Source organism: Prionailurus viverrinus, chromosome B2, assembly GCF_022837055.1.
Source record: "Prionailurus viverrinus isolate Anna chromosome B2, UM_Priviv_1.0, whole genome shotgun sequence".
Taxonomy (NCBI): domain Eukaryota; kingdom Metazoa; phylum Chordata; class Mammalia; order Carnivora; family Felidae; genus Prionailurus; species Prionailurus viverrinus.
The window spans coordinates 73,666,190-73,688,598 of NC_062565.1; the positions used below are offsets into that span (position 1 = coordinate 73,666,190).

At 36.1% G+C, this 22,409-nt stretch overlaps 1 protein-coding gene across 1 annotated transcript in view; it reads left to right on the forward strand.

Annotated features, from left to right (window-relative positions):
• The window catches only part of LOC125166462 (uncharacterized), a 199,856-nt gene that overhangs the window by 37,664 nt on the left and 139,783 nt on the right, over positions 1 to 22,409 (forward strand). The gene's annotated exons all lie outside the window — the stretch shown is intronic.

Sequence of the window (22,409 nt, forward strand, 5' to 3'; positions counted from 1 at the left end):
GGCTTAAGTGACAGTTCATATTTTAAATTACATTTTCCCTTAATAATGGCTATTTGATTACCTTTAAGATTTGAAGGTCTCTATAGAAGAATTCTAATCTATTTCAAACCCAGCACTTTATTTAAACCTCAGGAATGGCTCTTTAAATCAGAAGGAGATTTCATAACTCCAACAGTCTATGCTGGTAACAAGTTGTAGAAGATTGTATTTTCCAAGAAGGCTGCAACAGTAGCCTCCATCCCACACATTCTACTATAGTGTGGCCCTCCTCTTGAATCTCTGCTGGTTTATGATTACCTGATAAATAGTAGAATGCAGCAAAAGTGATGAATGTGATTTCCAAAGCTAAGTCAAAAGAGCCAATGTAACTTGTGACTTGCACACCGGAAAGCTTGCTTTTGGAGCCTTCAGTTGCCATACAGAAATTTCAACTATCCTGAGACCACCATACTGGGCTGTAGCCCTAGCAACATGAAGAGACCACATGTAGGCACTCCAGTCAATTGCCCAGCTGAGATGCCAGTTAATAGCCAGCATCAACCACCATATACATATGTGAAGAACATCTTGAGATCAATGATATCCAGTAGGAATATAATATGAACTACATATATAATTTAAAATGTTCTATTAGCCACATTTAAAAAATTAAAAAGAAACAAGTGTAATTAATGTTAATATATTTTATTTCACCCACTATATCCAAATATTATTTCAATATATAATCAATATACAAGTTATTAATGATAGTTTAAATTCTTTTTTTCATAATAAGTCTTTGAAAGTGTGTGTGTGTGGTGTGTGTGTGTGTGTGTGTGTCTGTCTGTCTGTCTCACGTAGAGCACAACTCAGTAAGGTTAGATATATTTCATGTGCTCAGTAGCCATCTGTGATCACTGCCTACTGTATTGGACAACACAGTGCTAGATGATTCCAGACTCCTGTCATCATGTTTCTCTGACCTTCTGTCAGCCATGGAGTTTTCCCACCTGAGCGCTATGTAACGTAGGGGCCTCTCCATAGCCTAACTGGCAAGATGCATATTTTGAGCTGCTAAGTTTGGGGCAATATGGTGAGCACTGAGAGTGGAACATAGGTACCACTAAAAAATGTAGGTTATGAGAACAGATGTGTTTTTGCCTCTACTTAAGCTTATTTTAGAGAAAGGCTAAACCATGGAATCTTAGAAGCCCCAAGAAAAGCCATTAATGAGCATTTATTCCAACCTCTTGCCCAGTGCCAAAATCATAAGATGATCCACACCAAAAAGTCTGTTCATCTTTCCTTGATTATTTACAAGCTCTACCTCACACAAAAAAAATGTACTGGATTTTTCAGCAACTGTGATTTTTTTGAAGATTTTCTTTATATTAGATAAAAGTTACCTTGCTAATTCCTCTGCAGCAGTTCTATTCTGGCCTCTGAGGCTGCATATCTCAGCTTGCTGATGTAACAGCTGTTCAGAGCTTTGAATATACAGATAGTGATTATATTTTCCCTACTCCTGTCACTCCACCCTCTACACCACCACCAATATTCCTTTTTCCAGGCTGAACATTCCAAATTCCTTCAGTTGTTCCTGTAAACAGAACTTTACTATAACTTTACTACAACAAACTTTACTATAACAAATTCCTGGCAACTCTCTACTTTACGACTCTTCATAAATCCCAAACCTTACAATATATTACTCAGAATAGAATATATGCTTCCGATATGGCCTGACCAATACACAGTTCAAGAAGACTGTACTACATGATGTATTTTCATGAAGGTAAATTATAATTGTTATTCTCAAAAGTTATTTTAATGAAGACAATGTTCTCTCCATCTGAACAGACTTAATCCTTTAGCTGCATGCAGCACCTTAATATAACTTAGGAGGATCCCAGGACTTAGGAGAAATCTAAATGTGAGATCTATATAAATATAAGGTCCTTTTATTATTAAGTTAATATCAACCTAAGTATAGGCCTTGATGCTTATTTCCGTTACACTTTATCTTCCTGGTTTGGGCTCACCATCACAGCTCATGGAGAACTTCCCTTAAAATGTTACTCAGTCTGGTGGACTGATTCAATAAACATATACTAAGCATTTATTTTGTGTAAGACCTAGCATTATTGGTTCTCCCCAATGCCTTAGAAAGTCTATAAAACTTTAAAAGCCTTTAGGTCGTCCATTAGTTGCTCACAGATATGTCAGAGTTTTTTAATCAAAGAGAGTGATTTGATTCCAGCCTCAAGATGCTGTTCTTTATACCTCTTGATCCAGAACCTTGGGACAGGCTGCCCAGAACAGTGATGGCAGCAGTAGTAGCACCAATAGACCTAACTTCACTTTCGGGGCTGGTATAAGGTCACTTGCTCTGTTCCAAAGCTCCTGAAGTCAAAGCAAGCTAAACACGTGGCAGAATAGAAGAGCCTTTTTAATTAGTAGAGATAACAAATCAAATGACTCTGGGGGCACCTGGGTGGCTCAGTCAGTTAAGCATTGGACTTTGGCTCAGGTCATGATCTCATGGTTTGTGGTTTCAAGCCCCACGCTGGGCTCTGTGCTGACAGCTCAGAGCCTATAGCCTGTTTCGGATTCTTTGTCTCCCTCTCTCTCTGCCCCTACCCTGTTCATGCTTTGTCTCTCTGTCTCTCCCTCCCTCTCTCTCTCTCTCCCTCAAAAATAAGTAAACATTAAAAGAAAAATTGGAAAAAAAAAAAAAAAAACCTCTCAGACTCAGACTGGTACAGGGCCATAGGCAGTTAGGGGTCAGGAACTTATAGAGGGGGCTCCATTTCTTTGCAAAGCCTCTAGTGACACCAGACAGAGGAACAAGCTACAACATTTGGGCTTATCATACCAGTACACAATATACTCCACTGAAAGAAACCCAAGAGAGGAGCATATTTTTCATGCTCTTTTACTTCATTTTTTTTCTGTCTCCTATAATGACATCTATATAAAGTATACCAACCTTAACTCTAAATTCACTGAAAACAATGTGACATAAAATAGCAAGTTACTTTTCAGATTATGGTATGGCAAAGATATATTACTGATTTCTTCTCACCATCTCATGAATATTTGGAGGGACCTTATGTATCAGCTAGTAGTACACACTAATTTACAGGAGAGGATTGAGCTGGAGTGGGTTACTTAAGATTCACAGCAAACTAGCAACAGCACAGACTACAATTTTCTATCTAATGAATTTCCTCTGTGCCCTACTGATTAAGCAATTAAGGAGTTAAGCAGCTGAGAAGATCACATACACACACATATGCATACACACATTAAGTTGGGAGTGTGAGAGGAACTGGGACTGATACTTCTAATCTGATTCATGGTTGTTTCCCTTCATAAATGGGAACTGGATGGACCAGTTTTCTATTTCTGTTTTTGTTTTTTGTTTTTTTTTTTTTAAGCTGCAGTGAACTGACATTATTTAATGCATCCACTGTCATATAGCCCCGTCTTCATTTCATGCAGTGTCCCAAAATTCCATCAACATCTATAGAAATATGGGATCTTACATGACTCTGTTCTAAATGTGGGATTTAAAATAGAATTAACAAAGAAGAATAGGAGACAATTATGGAGCATTTTCCAGAAGAGGGGTGATCGTTAAGGGAGTAAGAGTAATGAATTTCTCTAGAGAAAGGAAGATAAAATGTGAAGCAAATAGCATCTAAAAATGTAAACCTGGAAACCATTAAGAGGGAGATGACAGACGAATAGTCTTGTCTGTAGTAGGAGGTGGATGTATGGGAAACTAGTGGAATGGCGTGTGAAAAGGTGGTTTTTGGTACAGTCTTGACACTACCTGGATATGCCAATGTGAGCAGGCCACCTTTACTGCTTCTTGCACAGAACAACAAATAATTCCAGAGTGAAAACAATTTGAGTACACTTTATATTTGTAGTATCTTGTGGGACAAGTTTCAAAGAAATGCACACCTCCCAAACATGGCGTTGATTAGGACTAATTAACACCAGCTTTATTGTACACCATGAGAGAGCAGAAGTGCTCAGACTTCACTTTTTCATCTAAATCACTCTGTAAAATCAAAACAAATATTTAATTTGAATTGCCCTGTCAGGAATTCTAGAAACTGTGCATTTATTAGTATTTCATGGTTTACCAAGTACATTCACAGATTGTTTTATTTGGCTCTCTCACCAACCCTGTGAAGGCTGCTATTAGTCACATATCACAGATGGAAAAAAACTGAGTCTTGAGAAGTTCAGTGAATAGCCTAAGATTACCCAGTGTGTAAGTCCGTACTGGGGCTCAGACCCAGTTCTAAATTCATGTCAAGTTCTCTTTCAACTGAACTATTACAGGGAATAGTATTGGGCACCTCCTTGGGTCAACTGCCTGCGGAACAGTCTTTCTGATAGAAGTAATGTCTGTTAAGGTGGTAAAGATACCCCTAGCCACTCTGAAGAGTTAAACATTAGACCAGAGCCTTCTCTGAAATTTTAAATTTAAATTTAAAAATTTAAATTAAAAGAATTAATTTTTTTTTAATGTTTATTTATTTTTGAGAGAGAGAGAGACACAGAGAGATGGCACACAAGCATTGAAGGGGCAGAGAGAGACAGAGAAACAGAATCTGAAGCAGGCTTTAGGCTCTGAGCTGTCAGCATAGAGCCCAATGCAGGGCTTGAACTCACGAACTGTGAGATCATGACCTGAGCCAGAATCGGACACTTAACCGACTGAGCCACCCAGGTGCCCCTGAAGGACAGTTTTAAATTTCTCAGAGTGGTTCCATGGAAAGTCTGCCATAAACATTATGTTAGTGGATCATGTGATTGCCGTTATTGTGTATAGGAATTTGGAATTTCTAGGATTCTGTAAGTGTATTGAAACAGAAACTTGAAGCATTGACAGATTTTTAACCTTTACATTTTCTGTAGAAGATGAATTATGTAGGTAACAAAATGTTTGGATTTACTTTTTAATTGTTTTTTCTGCTATAATCTCACCTTTTCATTTAATCTTCAGAAATTTCTCAGTTACCTATAGTTTCATGGTTTTACATTTTCTGAGCCAGAGACATTATTAAAATATTCACTGATATTTTATATTTTAGTGCTTTAGTTTCAGTTTCACTTTTAGTAAATTGACAATATTTTTTAAGGATATATTAGAACCATTTTGTCTGCTATTGTGTCAATGCAATTTCTTTCTTGTTTTTATTTATGTGAGTCATTTTTTGCTTTGTCTACTCACATACATATCCTTGTTTATTTTTTAGTGGTTTCCATACTTTGTTTTCTCTTGCCTAGTGGCTGTTAGTATTTTTCCTCTTTCAAAAATCACGGTCCATTTTAGGGGCACCTGGGTGGCTCAGTCAGTTGAGCATCTGACTCTTGACTTCAGCTCAAGTCATGATCCCAGAGTCATGGGATTGAGCCCCATGTCGGGCTACATACTCAGCGTGGAGCCTGCTTAAGATTTGCTCTCTGTCTCCCTCTGCCCCTCTCCCCCATTCACATTCTCTTTCTCTCTCTCTAAAAAACAATAAACAAAATAAACACAAAAATCACTGTGTTTTAAATAGATTTTTAAAACGTGATATTTTGCTAAATGAAAGGTATTCTGTCACTTACTTACCTGCTCAGTTACCAAGGTTGCTTTCTCATCATCTCCCCAAAGCAAGTTTTCCTCAGGACTTCATTTTATGTCAAAAACTTGGCAGGAAAAGAAAAGGGTCATTATTTAACTCCTTTTAAAGTCCAATAAGTTGCATTATTGGCAGTGTAAGAAAAAATCTATTGAGGATGACAAACTGGGAGTATTGCCATTTTGATGGACACTACTACTGGACAGGCATAAGTAATATCAGTCCCAGAAACTGATTCTCAGACTGAATCTGGATATAAAAATCTAACATTTCTATTATTTTTTATTTTCTTAATTCTCAGGCTGATATTTAAAAAACATTGAAAGACAAGGGGCACTAGGGTAGCTCAGTTGGTTAAGCGATCAACTCTTGGTTTCAGCACAAGTCATGATCTTGTGGTTTTGTGGTTCAGTCCCCTTGTCTCTGAGCTGACAGCTCGGAGCCCGGAGCCTGCTTCGGGCTCTGTTATCTCCCTCTCTCTCTGCCCCTCCCCCACTCATGCTTTATCTCTCAAAAATAAATAAATGTTCAAAAAAAATTTTTTTATTATTTTTTTTAATGTTGATTTATTTTTGGGAGAGAGACACAGAGCCCAAGCAGGGGAGGGGCAGAGAGAGAGGAGACACAGAATCCGAAGCAGGCTCCAGGCTCAGAGCTATTAGCACAGAGCCTGATGTGGGGCTTGAACTCAGGAACAGGGAGATCATGACCTGAACTGAAGTCAGATGCTTAACTGACTGAGACACCCAGGTGCCCCCCCCCAAATTTTTTTAAAAAAATAAAAAATAAATAGCTATTTAAGGTGCATGACATCCTACATTTGGAGAGCATATTTTACAGTATTGCTTTGATTCTGGAAGCAACCGGAAGAGCTTTGCAGAGAGCACACACTAATAATCCCAGTTTCAAGGTGAGGCAAGTAGAGGTCAGAGGGTCTGAAAAACTCACCAGAGGACCAACAGCTAATTAGAGGGAGATCCAGGTCTCTAGATTCCTAGTCCATGTTATTTCTACTATTTGGGTTGAATGACTTTTAAATTGCTGACCCTAGAATTTTTCAAACAATCAAAAGGGTAAAATTCATATGGTTTCTCAAGTCAGCTTCCTACAATGAATGTTAGTTGTTGTTGTTTTTTTTTTATTGGAGGAGGGCATGGAATAGGAGGAGATAGTTTTGAATTTTGTATAGTTCCTAATTACTTTGAAGATATTGGGCAAACATGTAACTTAAGTTCATGTACTCTTTTCTCCTACAAAGAGGAAGTCAGTTAATTAATTGTGATAACTATTAACATTGAGAAGTAACAAATGGTTTGGGGAAAACTGGACAGCTACATGCAAAGGAAGGATCCTGGACCACCTTATTGTACCATACGTAAAAATGAATTCAAAATGGATTAGCAACATAAATATGAGACCTAAAACCATAAAAATCCTAGAGGAGAACACAGGCAGTAAGCTCTTTGACATCTGCGATAGCAACTTCTTCCTAGATATGTCTCCTGAGGCAAGGGAAACAAAAACAAAAATAAATTGTTGGGACTACATCAAAAGTACAGTGAAGGAAATAATCAACAAAACTAAAAGGCAGCCTACAGAATGGGAGGACATACTTGCAAACGACATATCTGATAAAGGGTTAGTATCCAAAATCTGTAAAAAAACTTATAAAACTCAACACCCAAATAATGAATAATCAAATTAAAGAATGGGAAGAAGATATGAATAGACATTTCTCCAAAGAAGACATACAGATGGATAAGACACTTGAAAAGATGCTCAACATCACTCATTATCAGGGAAATACACATCAAAACTACAATGAGATATCCTCTCACCCCTGTCAGAATGGCTAAAATTAACAACACTAGAAACAACAGGTGTTGGCAAGGATGTGGAGAAAGGGGAGCCCTCTTGCACTGTTGATGGGAATGCAAACTCGTGCAGCCACTCTGGAAAACAGCATGGAATTTCCTCAAAAAGTTAAAAATAGACCTACCCTACCATGTAGCAATTACACTACTAGGTATTTACCCAAAAAATACAAAAATACTAGTTCATAGGGATATATGCACCTCAATGTTTATTGCAGCATTATCTACAATAGCCGAATTATGAAAACCACTCAAGTATCCATCGACTGATGATTGGATAAAGAAGATATGATATACATACATACATATATGTATATATGTATTTCGTTATATATAATATATATAATATATGTATACATGTATTATATATATATATAACGGATAATATATATATATATATATGTGTGTATATATATATATATATATAAGGAATATTGTCCAGCCATAAAAAAGAATGAAATCTTGCCATTTGCAACAGCATGGTCAGAGCTAGAGAGTATTATACTAAGCAAAATAAGTCAGAGAAAGACAAATACCATATGATTTCACTCATATGTGTAATTTTAAGAAACAAAACAAATGAGCAAAGGGGAAAAAAAGAGAAAGGCAAATGAAGACACAGACTCTTAACTATAGAAAATAAGCTGATGGTTACCAGAGGGGAGGTTGATGGGGGGCATGGGTTAAGTAGGTGATAGAGATTAAGGAGTGCATTTATTGTGATGAGCACCAGGTATTGTATGGAAGTGTTGAATCACTGTATTATACACCTGAAACTATTGTTAGTTAACATAACTAGAATTTAAATTTAAAAATTTAAAAACCTGAAAAGTAACAATTTCCATATGTGAGGTCTAAATGTTTATTGTACATATGCTGAGTTTAGTTATACAATAATACAGATTAAAGTGTTTTAATAAATGTTCAACCCCAAGCAGATTTGACAACACCTTTCTGAGTCGGGTATCTCTATGTCCAGCTATCTATCCTTAAGAGTATCAATAGGTCTGTACCACTGAAGAAAAAATCAGAGAAACAATTTATTAATCATTCTAGATACAGTCAATTTGAAATGTGATTATGAGGAAGTAAAAGCATAAATTTTGTGGTCAAGCTTCATTATCAAAGCAGTCTATGCTGTGCTAGAAAATTTCAAACCTTATATTACTATGGGGTTTAACAAATGGGTATGAGGAAGATACACCATCAACCTATGTTACCAAATGAAATATTTAATCCAAATACCCACTTTACCCTCTGATCTTCCTCAAGACAGTTTAGCTCTTTTTATATCTGAGATTCTACCTTCTTCTGGACTCTATCTTGATTGGTTGATTTTAAAAGAAATTTTAGTAGTAATCAGAATGGAAAGTCAATAAACTTAATGGAATTGAGAAGGGGAACATGGGAAGAGTTCTAAGGTAAGAAATTGTCCCCATTCAGTCAGAAAGTAGAGAGCTCTTGATCTCAAAGGGGATGCTTACTCCCAACCAGGTGACAGAGATTTTGTTGCTCTGTTGCTTGAGACTGTCTCTGTGCAGTGCCTTCGCTCTAGCCCAACTGCCATTTCCATCTTCAGAGAGCAACTTTAATAAAACACTCTGGCCTGCATGGAGGAGCAGAGAAGCCATTCCTCTTTAATCAATTATTTAGTGTGTCATGCTCCCCAACCAGCAGGTTCCACATAATTTCCATTCTCTTAATGCCAGAAAGAGGTCTTTATTTGTAAACAGCATGTTCCAGGAAGCTCCGTACACCTGCCATCAGTAAAGCACTGCTCAGTACTTTGGAAGCCAGTGACTCAATGGTGTTTGTTCTGTTTCTTTTATTGCTGCTTATGGAGGATTATGTACAAAGAAAATTAAAGCCTTAAAAAGCAAAACAGTCAGTTCTGCCAATACTGCATTGATAAAAACTGTGCTACTGACTCCTGTTTGCCTCACAATTAACCCAGGATTTTTAACAATTTAGTCCCAATGGAAACTTTCTGATTTAGTGTTTTCAGGGATAAATTGTGCCTTATAGCCAGAGCAGGCAAAATATCATTAGTGGTTAAGAGTGAGGGCTTTGGAGTAGACCACCTACATTTGGATGCTAACAGCACAGCTTACTAGCGATATGCCCCTGGGCAAGCTCCGCCTCAAATTTCCCATATACAAATGGAGATAATAATAGTATCTACTTAATAGGGATTGTATGAGGATTATATGGATTAGTACATGCCAAGCACTTAAAATAGTGAATAGAACATGAGGCTGTCACAGGCATCCGTTCAGGTGTCCAACTATCCCAGTGTTACTGTGTTCATCTTCAGAGGCAATATGCCCATGCTCATGGTAGCCTTTCATGGATCACGGCCACAGAAGTTATAAATCAAACATCACCTCAGTTCTTGATTCTTTATGACAGCACAATGTACTGAAAGAGCACAAACTACTCCTAATTAATATGGGCTGGAAGTGAAAAGACCCAGATTTGAGTCCATGTTTGTTATTAACTCAGGCAGGTTACTTTTCCTTTTGTCCCAGATTTTTGAACTATAACAGTAAGGAAAATTTTCCAAGTCCTATCCAGACTTACTATGCTACAGTTACTTGACATTTGAGGGGCAAAGGGAAAACCCATATGGTTGGGTGAACTGGAAATAATTTATTCAGTGAACATTTGCTTGTCACATACAGTCTGGAGAATGATGCCCTCCTGGAGTTTACGTTCAGGAGAAGAGAATCCATCACTCAATAAGACTAACAGATAACAAGAAAATTCCAGGCTGATAAGTGCTATCAGTAAATTAACACATGGTAAAAGGACATGGAGGGAAGGTTACTTTAATTTGGGTGGGAAGGAAAGTTGTCTTAGAGATGTCTTAATTTGAGAGCTGAAGGGCAAGAAGAAGTCAACCATGTGAAGACTACGAGAAGAGCATTTCAAGCAGAGGGAATGATGATTCAAGTCCTAAGGCAGGAACTCTGTGAAACATTTGGGAACAAGGGGAAAACAAAGAACGTGGGAAGAAAGAGTGGAAAGAGATAAGGCCCAAAGGCAGGATAGTATCTTGTAATCTTTATAGTCATGCTAAGGAGTTAAGGTTTTGTCCTAAATGTTATTGGAGACATTGAGCTGTTTCAAACAGGGGGGAATTGATGACTCATTCTGATTTGTAGTTTATAGTGTATATTTTTGGATAAAGACTGGTTCTAGAAACCTCACTTAAAGAGGCAGTCATAATTTCCTGACCAGGGAAATAAATTGGTTACTTATTAATTCATTGGTTCTGAGTTCTTGTCTCAATTTAGCTCTTCATCACGAGGGCATTTGGGAAGGTCATATAATTCTTAACTGCCTCCTTTAGTGTCAGAAAAACAAGAATCAGAACATTTTCTCACCCTGAGTTTGGAAGTGTGATAAGAACAGATTACAGCTGTGAAAACCTTTTGGGTTGCTTTAAGTGTAATGTATTCTATACATTTCTAATTCAGTGTTGTCAAGTGTTCTGTATTCCTGTGGGAAATGGGGGCAAAGTCAAGGAGGGGACATAGAGTGGATATCTGCAGTAGTAGGTCATTAAAAATACAGACCTAGGAGTCAGACTACCAAGTTAGTATCTCTGCAATCCTGAGAAAATTACCTAATGCTATTTGTATATTGGTAATACTAATACCTGATTTATATGGTTACTGTGACTATTAAATAATGCCCATATAAAGTACTTAGAACAGTACCTTGTACTTATTAAGTGCCCAGTTAATAATCACTACTCTGTTTGAGCTCCCCAGCTTGCCCACTCCATTCATTTCAGGTGACTCCCATCGTGCTGTATTTATGGATGCCCTGTCATCCACTGTGGAAGCTGGGGATATGGTTTACTCTCTCTCCCACCTCTGGCAGCCAAGTGCCGGTGACCTAGTCTGTATCAGAATTAATATGGTACAAAGATGGTGGTGTTCCTAGATCTTATTCACATTTAGGCTGCCGTTGCTAAATGAGAAATTTTGGGTGCTCCTCCATCACCTTCATCACTCCTGCTGTTTCAAGGTGCTTGCTGCTTACCTGTATTTTCCAAGTTCAGTACTTCAGCCTCCCACCGATGCCATGAATTCCACAAATATCCCACTAATTCATTTCTCTCGGTTTTAGACAGCCAGGACCAGTCTTATTTAATTGCAAACAAACCACTCCTAATTAATATGGGCTAGAATCTTCCATCTGGCTCTCCTTCCAGCATCGTCTCCTCGCTTCCTGGTTACATCTTTTAATATGGTTGAGTTGGCAGATGACAACTAGTTATACTAGAGCTTATAACTAGAGTTATACTAGAGCTGTCCAGTCTTGCCTAGCTAATGATATTCCCAGAGCTGTCCAAAATGCTATATAGTGGAAAGTTTTCTTTTCACTAAGGACACTGTCACTACATCCCTCCTCCTCCAAGAAACAGAAAGACAGGTCCCTTCCACTTTCATATTCCTACCACACAGTTGGATATAACAGTAGCACTGACCACACTTTGTTTTGCATCAGAATTATTTGAGTGTGTTCTGTTTCTGCTCTGGATTGTTAGCACCTAGACAGAAGTAATTACTAATTCTTATTTTTAAATTAATAGTTAAGATACATTTAATTCATTACTGTGATCATCTTTAAGAATTAAAATGTTGTAGATATGGGGCGCCTGGGTGGCGCAGTCGGTTAAGCGTCCGACTTCAGCCAGGTCACGATCTCGTGGTCCGTGAGTTCGAGCCCCGCGTCGGGCTCTGGGCTGATGGCTCAGAGCCTGGAGCCTGTTTCCGATTCTGTGTCTCCCTCTCTCTCTGCCCCTCCCCCGTTCATGCTCTGTCTCTCTCTGTCCCAAAAATAAATAAACGTTGAAAAAAAAATTAAAAAAATAAATAAATAAATAAATAAAATAAAATAAAATGTTGTAGATAATACTTAAGACTCCCTTTGATAATTGTCTTTAATCCTGGTCCCCTTCACTCCCTGAGACTAACCACAGTCATCAGGTTAATGTAGGGCCATCAGAATGGCTGCCAGACTGTCACCAAATAGCCTGTCTCCAGTGGGAATAGCACTCCTGCCATTGTGCAGTAGGAGGATCTACTTTGGAGGATATTCTTCCAGGGGTGTTTACTATGCATCTAATGATTATGGAGAAAATATATTGTGTGTGTTTACACAGAATACTAAACTGGATATAAGTATCACTTTGTATAGTTAGTTTTTCTCTGAATCATGTGGACACCTTTCCATATACAAACCTACCTCACAGTCTACAAATGATGGATGATTTTCCATTGTATGAATATCTCATGGTTTATTTTGCCAGTCTCTTATTGATAGACATCTGAGTCACTATTATAGACAATACTTCAATGAACATATTGATACATGTCCTCTTGGGTTCAAGTATGTGTTGATAAGAATTGCTGACTTCCTCATTCATAATATGTCCCCATCACATCATCCAGAACAAAATCTGCCTTGTAGTGAGCCCTTAGTAGATATTTTTTTTGAACTAATATGAATGATCCCAGCTCATGCCACCTCTTCTAGCTCCTGTTCCCCAAATGGGAATCAAGTTCAAAGACAAAGTGAGCTGAGACCCATACTGCCTGTGCTGAGACCAGAGGCACCTCCTCAATTCTAGAGAAATCTGGGAAGTCTTTCTACTACAGGACACAATTGAGTCCAATATTAATCATTGTATTTAAAAGACCTTATTGAGGGGCACCTGGGTGGCTCAGTTGGTGTAAGCATCTGACTCTTGATTTCTGCTCAGGTCATAATCTCACGGTTTGTGAGATTGAGCCTAGCACTGGGCTCTGTGCTGATAGCACGGAGTCTGCTTGGTATTCTCTCTCTCCCTCTCTCTCTGCCCCTCTCCTGCTCATGAGCAAGTAAACATTAAAAAATATGTATCTTATTGAAGCAGACAGAAAACAAAATTTAAATTAGCCTTAAAGAGGTACTTCTATAAAAGCAAGCAGAGCCATTTATTTTCATAGCAACCAAACTTACCGACATATCCTTTTCTGCAGCCCAAATGCCTAATATTTGCAGATGAAAAAATTGTCCCCATCATGAACACTAAATGATATTTATGTAATGTCCGTCTGTTCCACAACTTCCATATACTTCATGTGACTTCATTCACTCACAGCAGAGGTACATTAATAGCAAATGCTAAATGATGAATTATTTCTCACGGGAAAGATAGTTAATTTCACTGACACCGCTCCCCCCCCCCCCACTCCCCTGCATGTGTCACGATTCAATGCATCACCCTGTATGAGGAAGCAGACCTATGGAGAGGAAGCAACAAAAAAGACAAATCAATGCAAAGCTCTGTGATCCAAAGCTAAGGTCATTTTTAATGGAATAAAAAGGCACTCCAAGGCTTTAGTTATTATACCACAATCACATGCCACTGTGCCCTCAACTATAATTATAGCACAATAATACACATCCTAGGAATTGTTTCTAAGTGGCAATGAATGCTGGGAGAGGGATGAAAAAGGATTACTTGTCAGGTAAATACTAAGACTAAAAAAAAAAAAACCAAAAAACAAAAGTAAATGCAGCATTGGTGGAAATAATCCATTGTTTCTTCTATTGGAATATCTTTTACTTTGTCCCCTCTGCTAGTCACCAGATGTAAAGCATCCTTCCCTTAAATAACATTGATATTAATGTACATACTATTGCAGGATTTCAGTTACCAATCATGGGACTATTCCTTATTTTAGAGGTTATATAGTTTGTGAATTTTCTGATGGTAGGGGTCAAATCATGCATTTCTTGGCAGTGGCAGCAGAGGATATGTTTATGGCAACTGGATCTCTAAATAACAGTGTACTATTTCTGAGAGCATGTGAGAACAATGTATACAAAAAGCTCTCCTAACTGCTTTAGGCCCTGATAGTTTTCTAGGTCTGCTACTATGTGCACTTCATTAAGCATGTTTTCTTGAAATGACTTGAGTCAGTTTGTTTTCTTTGTATCTTAAAGTCCCCAAACTGAAGAGCAGTGAAGTGTCAAGATTTGTTACAACCTATCATAAAAAGTAAACCCAATTCTTGGACTGTGAGGTCCTTTTCATGAATTGGGTTTCTGTACCTTGGCAAGGACCTATGTTTTCATCTTTCATTCCAAGTTACTTGTTTTAGTTCATATTTTTTAAGCTAAATGCAGTAGAGTCTAGAAGACAAAAGAACATACACAGAAAGATACTTCTCATAAGTAATCTTACTCCACTTCACCTCTGTATGCTAAGCAAGGCTACTCCTAACATATGCGACTATTTTAACGGTTCCCATTGAGTTCCTGTAGAGTTCTCAGAAATCACATACTGTTTCTTCACCAGGAATTATGATTCTGTTCAAGTGGTGAGGAGTAGATTAACTGAAGCATTTGGGGATATGTTACTCTGATTTCCTTTCTAAATTAGAATTGTTTGTTGAAGGAGGAGGGGGGGAGAAAAAATGTTGGACATATTTCACGTTAAAAGGGACTAGATGTTCACTACGTTTAAAGAAATGGTGTTTTAATTTTTACTTCTACTTCTATAATATTACAGTCAGAATTCAATTATTGGCTCTATTTTTTTCATTATCAAAGAAGTACTGTCTCCTTGCCCTTAGATACCCAACCCAATTGGGTGTGTGAGTAGATTTTTCCTCCCAAATATTCTTTAAAAAAAATAATTTTCGTGCTACATAAATGGTTTCAGGGTAGAGAATGAAGGAAAGCTTTATAGCTTATTTATTGTAGAACTAGAAAAACCCCACTGTAGCACAGTCTCAAATATGAATTAATAAAAAAATAAATAAAATATCAGTGTTACATGTAAAAATAAAATAATAATATCCCACTATGTATTCTCTAAATGCAAGGATGGCTTAGTATTAGGACATTTGTTCATATAAAAATTATTAATTTATAATACATATATTTTTAATTTTTAATTTTAGAGAGAGTACATGTGCATGAGTGGGGAAGAGGGGCAGAGGCAGAAAAAGACAGACAGAGAGAGAGGGAGGGAGGGAGGGAGGGAGGGAGGGAGGGAGAGAGAGAGAGAGAGAATCTTAAGCAGGTTCTACATGGAGCATGGAGCATGGAGCCTGACACAAGGCTTTATCCTACAATACCGGGATGATGACCTGAGCTGAAATCAAGAGTCAGACCACTCAACTGACTGAACCCCTGAGGCATCCCTGGTTAATTTATAATATATTCTCTTACTTAAAATTATTCTGGATGTGATTGCCAATACGTTCAGAAAACATGTAATAGGTGGTATAAATATTAGAAAAGTGAAAATTATCAGTATTTGCATATGGGATGATTGTTTTTCCTTCTTGGAAAACCCAAATGGAGTGGCTTTAAAGAAAATGTTAGAACTAATATGAAAATTAAGTAAGGTGACTTGTTACATATTTAATATAGTTCCTCATATTCTGATGATAACCAGATAGAGAATATAAAACATGATCAGTTCATAATGACACCCCAAAATAAAATAATCTAGGTGTGAACTTAGCAAATAATATGCAGTACTTCTTTACTGAGAAAATAAATGGAAATTTTCTATATTGAAAAGAAGTTTGTCATTTCCAAAAAATCTAAAGATTTTGCTCTCTGTAATGAAAGTTCTCAAATGACAATGTGCTTTTTTGATATTTAATCAAGTAATGATGGTGAACTTAACTTGTATATTATCAAATGTATCACAAACCCAATACTGAATAAAATATAAAGATATTGGTACAGAAGTAGAACAAGAGACCACTGAAAGAATAATAAATTCAGAAATATGCTCAAACATAAGAATTTGGTATGTAATAAAGGTAGCACTTTAAATCAGTGAAAGAAAATATTCTATTAATGGTGTTCGGACCACTGACTACACTTGGAAGACAGTAAAGCTAGTTCCTTACCTCATCTGTTTTCTTACTTTGAAATAAATTCTAGATGGTTGATGTTAAAAAGAAAAGAGGAAAAGAAAAGAAAAGAACAGAAAAGAAAAGAAAAGAAGGGGTGCCCAAGTGGCTCAGTTGGTTAAGTGTCTGACTCTTGGTTTTGACTCTGGTCAAGATCTTGTGGTTCATGAGTTTGAGCCCAGTATCTGGCTCTGTGCTGGCAGCATGGAGCCTGCTTGGGATCCTCCCTCTCCCTCTGACTCTGTCCATCCTCTCTCTCTCTCTCTCTCTTTCTCTCTCTCTCTCTCTCTCTCTCAGAATAAGTAAACATTAATAAAGAAAATAAAACATAAAACCACTACACAAAAATACTGATAAACTATTATATAATCTTTATGTGAGGAAAGCCTGTCTAAGCATAATACTCAGTGCAAAAACAATAAAGGAAGAAAGGGTGTTATATTTCCTGTGTAACAGCTTGAAACACAGGTATGTCAAAAAGCATTTTTAAAAAGGTTAAGAGACAAACCACAAACATTGAAAATATTTGCAACACAAATAGCAATATTACTTCCTTTTATATGTGTGAATACACTCACATAAATATTTGGAATCAATGAGAAAAAATAAATTCTCATACAAAAGCAGGCAAAAGACATACATAGGAAACTCATAAGATATGCAGATACTCAACAGAAATGCTCTTCTTGTAAGTAATCAAAATGCAGGTTAAAACAAGATAACGGTTTTGGACTTTCAGGTTGGCAACAGTTAAAAAAGATAATACTCATGTAATTATGAGATTGAAGAATGGATCTGCTCACATAATTCTAGTGGGAATGATTGGAAATTAGCATATATTGTCCTGAGAACAAAATATGCATTGAAAGCATTTAAAATTGCATATTTCCTTGGTACAGCAATTCTAATTTTTATCTCCAATAAATAATTGAGAAAATTAACAAATCATGCTTATACAAGAATGTTTATAGTTGTTAAGAACTAGAATTTTATTAAAATCTCATCATATGACCCAGCAATCACATTCATGCATGTATTTGTCATAGAGAAATAAAAATTTACATTCTCACACAAAAACCTGTATGCATTTATAGCAGCTTTGTTTGTAGTAGCCAAGCAGTAGAAGCAACCCTAAATTCCTTTCAGCTGGTAGAGAGATGAACAAACTTGGGCACATTCTATTCAATGGAATATGCAACAACTTAGATGGATCTTATGGGTATTGTGCTGAATGAAAAAAGCCAGTTACAAAAAAAAATGGTATACAGTTTGATTCTATTTATATAACATTATTGAAATGCCAAATTGGAGAGATGGAGAACAGATCAGTGATTTCCAGAGGCTAGAATTAGAAGGGTGTAACTATTAAGCGACATGAGGAATTTTCTTTGTAGTAGTGTAACAGGTCTATGTTCTATGTTAATGGCTACACAAATCTGTACATGTGATACAATTGCATAGAACTACACAAACACATACAACACACATAAGTGAATGCCTATGAAAAGTGGTAAAATCCTAATAAGTTCTGCAGTTTAGTTAATAGCATTGCACAAATGTCAATTTCCTAGTTTTGGTAATAATATGCTATGATTATGTAAGGTGTCATCATTGGGGAAACCTGCATGAAAAGCACATGAGAGCTCTCCTATTTTTGCACTTCTTGTGATTCTAAAATTACTGTAAAATAAAAGGTAAAAAAAAAAAAAATGCTACCAAACCTCCTACACCCTCTTTTCAAATGGTTTCACTGACTTAACCTTTTCCTGTCATTTGGCCTATTTTCCCTTTCCAATTTGGATTTGATATCTCCCTCTCTTTCTCTTCTCTCTTCTTTGAAGAATTTTATTCCTCTTATAAGACACTTCGAATATTCAGCTTTGTGGTTAGTATGCTTTTGTCTTATTACCATACTAGGTTGTAAAGTTTTTGAGAATGGAGACTGTACCATTTGCATGTTAGTATCTCTGCATATTTGCCATTTACAATGAATGTGCACAACACTGTTCCCAACATAATTTATATTCAATGATGTTTGATTAATTTACTTCATTTCATTTAATTCTTTAAATTCCTCTTAATCATAGAAGAGTAAAGGGGCTAAAATACTTGCCCCGGTACTACACTGTGGTGAATATCCTTAACTACTCTGAGCATATAAACATAAAGATAAAGGTATTGAAATATACATAAAACATTTAGCATGTTGTGAAGTTCTCAATAATAATATTTACTGGATTAAACTAAAACTAAGATTCACTTTTTGTGTGGAAGAAGAAAAGTGAAATTTCCATGCGAACTCCATGTAAAATGTCTCTGAATTCTTGAACTATTGGGATTATGAAGAAATTTGTTATATAAATTGAATTTTGATGATGAATATTGGTGTTTTTTGTTATAGCAGCTCCAAAAATCAGAAGAATCAAATTTCCAAGTTTCTAAATATTTTGCTATAATTGTATTTGTCTTTTGAGGCAGAAGATACAAAATGATCTTGCTTGAAACTTTCCACTGTATACAGCCTAAGAGTTTCTTTGGAGGAAGTCAAGGAAGTAAAAGTTTCCAAATGCTTCCCAAACCTGCTAGTCTATTGTAATGAATGTGAAAGTTTCATGGCTTCTGCCTTCTCATATCCTTAGTTAAGAAATTGTCCCTCATACACTGCTATTTTGATGGGTTAGAGAGACAAGAACATTCTCTTATTTATAATTAAAATAAAAAAAATTGTCTCTCATAGGGAAAAAGAGACTATTTTATACAGTATTTGTCAGAAGGCTTTTCAGCAGAGATTATGTAAATTCATGTATGTACTATTAGTAGCCTGATGGATAGCATTAATAAGTAATATGATGAGTAATATGAACAAATGCTCATATTAGTAGCATTTAATAAAACCACATGGGATTTGATCCCCATTATATTCAACATTCTCTGACAAGTGAATGACACAGAGTCATAATTTTATTGGGTTCTTTCCTTAGAATGTATGTGGATAAACTTGAGTTACGATTTGTAAGCTATTGGCATGGCCAAATTCAACCATGCTTTGAAGACACATGCTATAAAAATTAAAAAGTTCTCCCACAGTCTAGTTTCTTTTATGCTACACATTGAGCTCCTTTTAGGAAAAAATAGGGAAATGAGGGACACACAGAAAAATCTGAGTTCTTCTATGTCTTATGCTGGAGGTTTTGACTTTTTTGTGTGTGTTTTGTTTGTTTGTTTGTTTGTTTGTTTTTTGACTCTGCTTTCCTTTGGACAGAATCAATGGTTTGAGATGAGTAGTCTTTCACTTTGCCTCACTTTACTAACATAAAATGCCACTTGGGTGTGGCAGTATGGAATGTGTGCCCAGGGAAGAAACCAAAAAACCTACACTATTTGTCTTATTACTTTCAGCTATGGAACAAAATGAGGATGACTGATTTTTTTATTAGATGACAGACATGGTTTTATCATGCTTGGGATGCTTAATGCAAATTCACTTTTCCTTTATCCCATTATTGGCAGTAAAGGCTGATTGTTCATTCATTTAAGATACTTACCTAATACCACTGAAGATTAGTATGCAATAGTATTTCTCAAATCCTTTTGGATATAATGTAAAATTGGGGTGGGGGGGAGGGACACCGAATACAATATGTGTGCTGATATCTCCCAGTCCAGGTACACTCTTTACCCTTCTTCACCCAGTGTCTTGCCAAGGGCAGTGGCTGAACTCTGTGGATTCTACATCAACAGATTTCCTTGCCCTCTGATTTCCAGTTTGGTTTGACCAATGGTAAGCAGCATCAGGAGGTTGGAATGCAGGAACAGAGAGAAATTGGAGTATTTATTTCCCTACCTATCTCTGCCAGGCTATGTTTGACAGTGGCTGTATTTCCTACCAAAGCTCATATCTGTAAATCCTTTCTATCACTGTTGCTCTTCCAGATTCTAATAACCATTCTTTCCCTTCCCTCTTCAGGCTGGGGTAGTAATGGCTACCAGGTACTTTACCATCCTTTCTTGGGGTTTTTGGCCGTGCCTGCACACTTATAAATCAGTTGTCAGTTGAGTGGGTCACCTGTTTTTTGTCAGGACTCTGACTAATAAAATGTGGGAATGCTTATAAGTATTTTAAAACAGCCATATGATGGATAATGTATAATCATTAAACATCATTTCTATAAATAATACTTAACATCATGAGAAAATGCACAGAATGGGAAAGAGAGGGATATAAAATGATGGTAAGAATTTGATCTAAATTTTGAAAAGGTAGAGTGTGGGGCTGTTTGTATGTATAAACAAAATTTTTTAAAAAAAAGATTGGAAGGAAATATACTGAACTATTAAGGACTTGTCTAATTGGTAGATTTTAGAAATGTTTACAATGTTTTCTTTTGCCTTTCAGATTACTTATTTTGAGCCTACATTATTTTACAGTCAAAATTATAAACAAGTTCTTATTTATGTCAATAGATGTCTGTTTATATATGTGTGTGTGTGTGTGTGTGTATTTTTTTCTTTATACCAGAATCATAGGTTAAGGAAGTCTATAATGTACATTTTCTTTAAAGTAAATTTTACCTAAGAAAATGATTTTTATTGTCTTAAAATGCCATATGTGTTCTAAGCATAAAATTATCAGGGTATGCTGGATGGAAAAGATCACTTATTTTAAGTAAAAATTTTACAGAAGAAAGAGATAATATAGAATTCTATAAAATTGAAATATTTCAAGACTTTAAATAGAAGACAGTTCTTATCAAGATAGGATAATAGTCATTAAAGTAAAGCAACAACTCCTACCATTTCTATAGTACCTTTAATTTTTAAAGCCCTTGTACATACAGTAGTTCATTTTCTTTTCCTAACAACCCAAAGAGAACTTTGTGTCCATTCCCCGCCCCGGAAAATTTTAGCACCATGCAAGACTCTGAAGTATGGACATTTAAAACTCTGGAATCCACCTGCATATGTCAGTTTTCAGGGCTAACTAAATGTGATTAATAAAGTTATAGGCTATGGTTAACCAAATTTTGTTCAGGAAAAAACCTTTGAATATGTAAATAGGAGCATTGTGATAGCAATGCCCAACTGTTTCATAGTCTAGTCCATTTTTTGGTAAGAAAGGAGATTTTATTAATTGTTATACATGAAAAGAGTTGTTATCAAATAATTAAGTATGGGGTGAGAAAAGAACTCAGAAAGTGAGAGAATAAAAGATAAAGTAAGAGCTAATCATAATAACCTAATTAATATTATGCTGATTCCTGGGATTTAACTATATTGTATGATCAGTGATCTAAATGCCAATAAATAGAACAGATTTTTCCCAGGTTTTTTGCTTGTTTGTTTGTTTTGATTTTTAATTCAAAGTTTTGTTTCAGGGTAAGTTTATGATAAGCTCTAATGAAATAAAATACTCTTTTCCTGGGCAGCTAGTAGAAGCAGTTTAGGTTCAGAATACCTAATAATTTCTCCTGCACAATCAGTCTCACACATTGCTCTATATCTAGTTCTACTCTTTACATTTTGTTTCAATAAGATAGATAATCATTGTAAAGAGTAAAAATAAAACAGTTGGATTAAATAAAAAATTAACAACTTTTCAGTTCTCCCACACCAAACCTACTCCTCTGGGATAATCACTTAAAAATTGTGTATTGCCCCACGTGGTTTTATGTAAGTCTGTGTGTATGTGTGTGTTCCTTTGATCCTTTCCACACAAATAAGTCATACTATTCATACTGTTATATAATCTGAGTTTTAGAAAAATTTAATAATAAATGATAGACATTTTTGCTTATCAGAGCATATTAATCTACTTCATTTTCCCTTCTCCACCAAATTTATCTATCATTTTAAATTGCATAAATATACATACATTCATTTTGTTATAAAATCTCTTTCAGTTTTCACTACTATCTCTCTGGGACATACATGAGGAAAGATCCTATCATTAAAGACTCCATATTATGAACCAA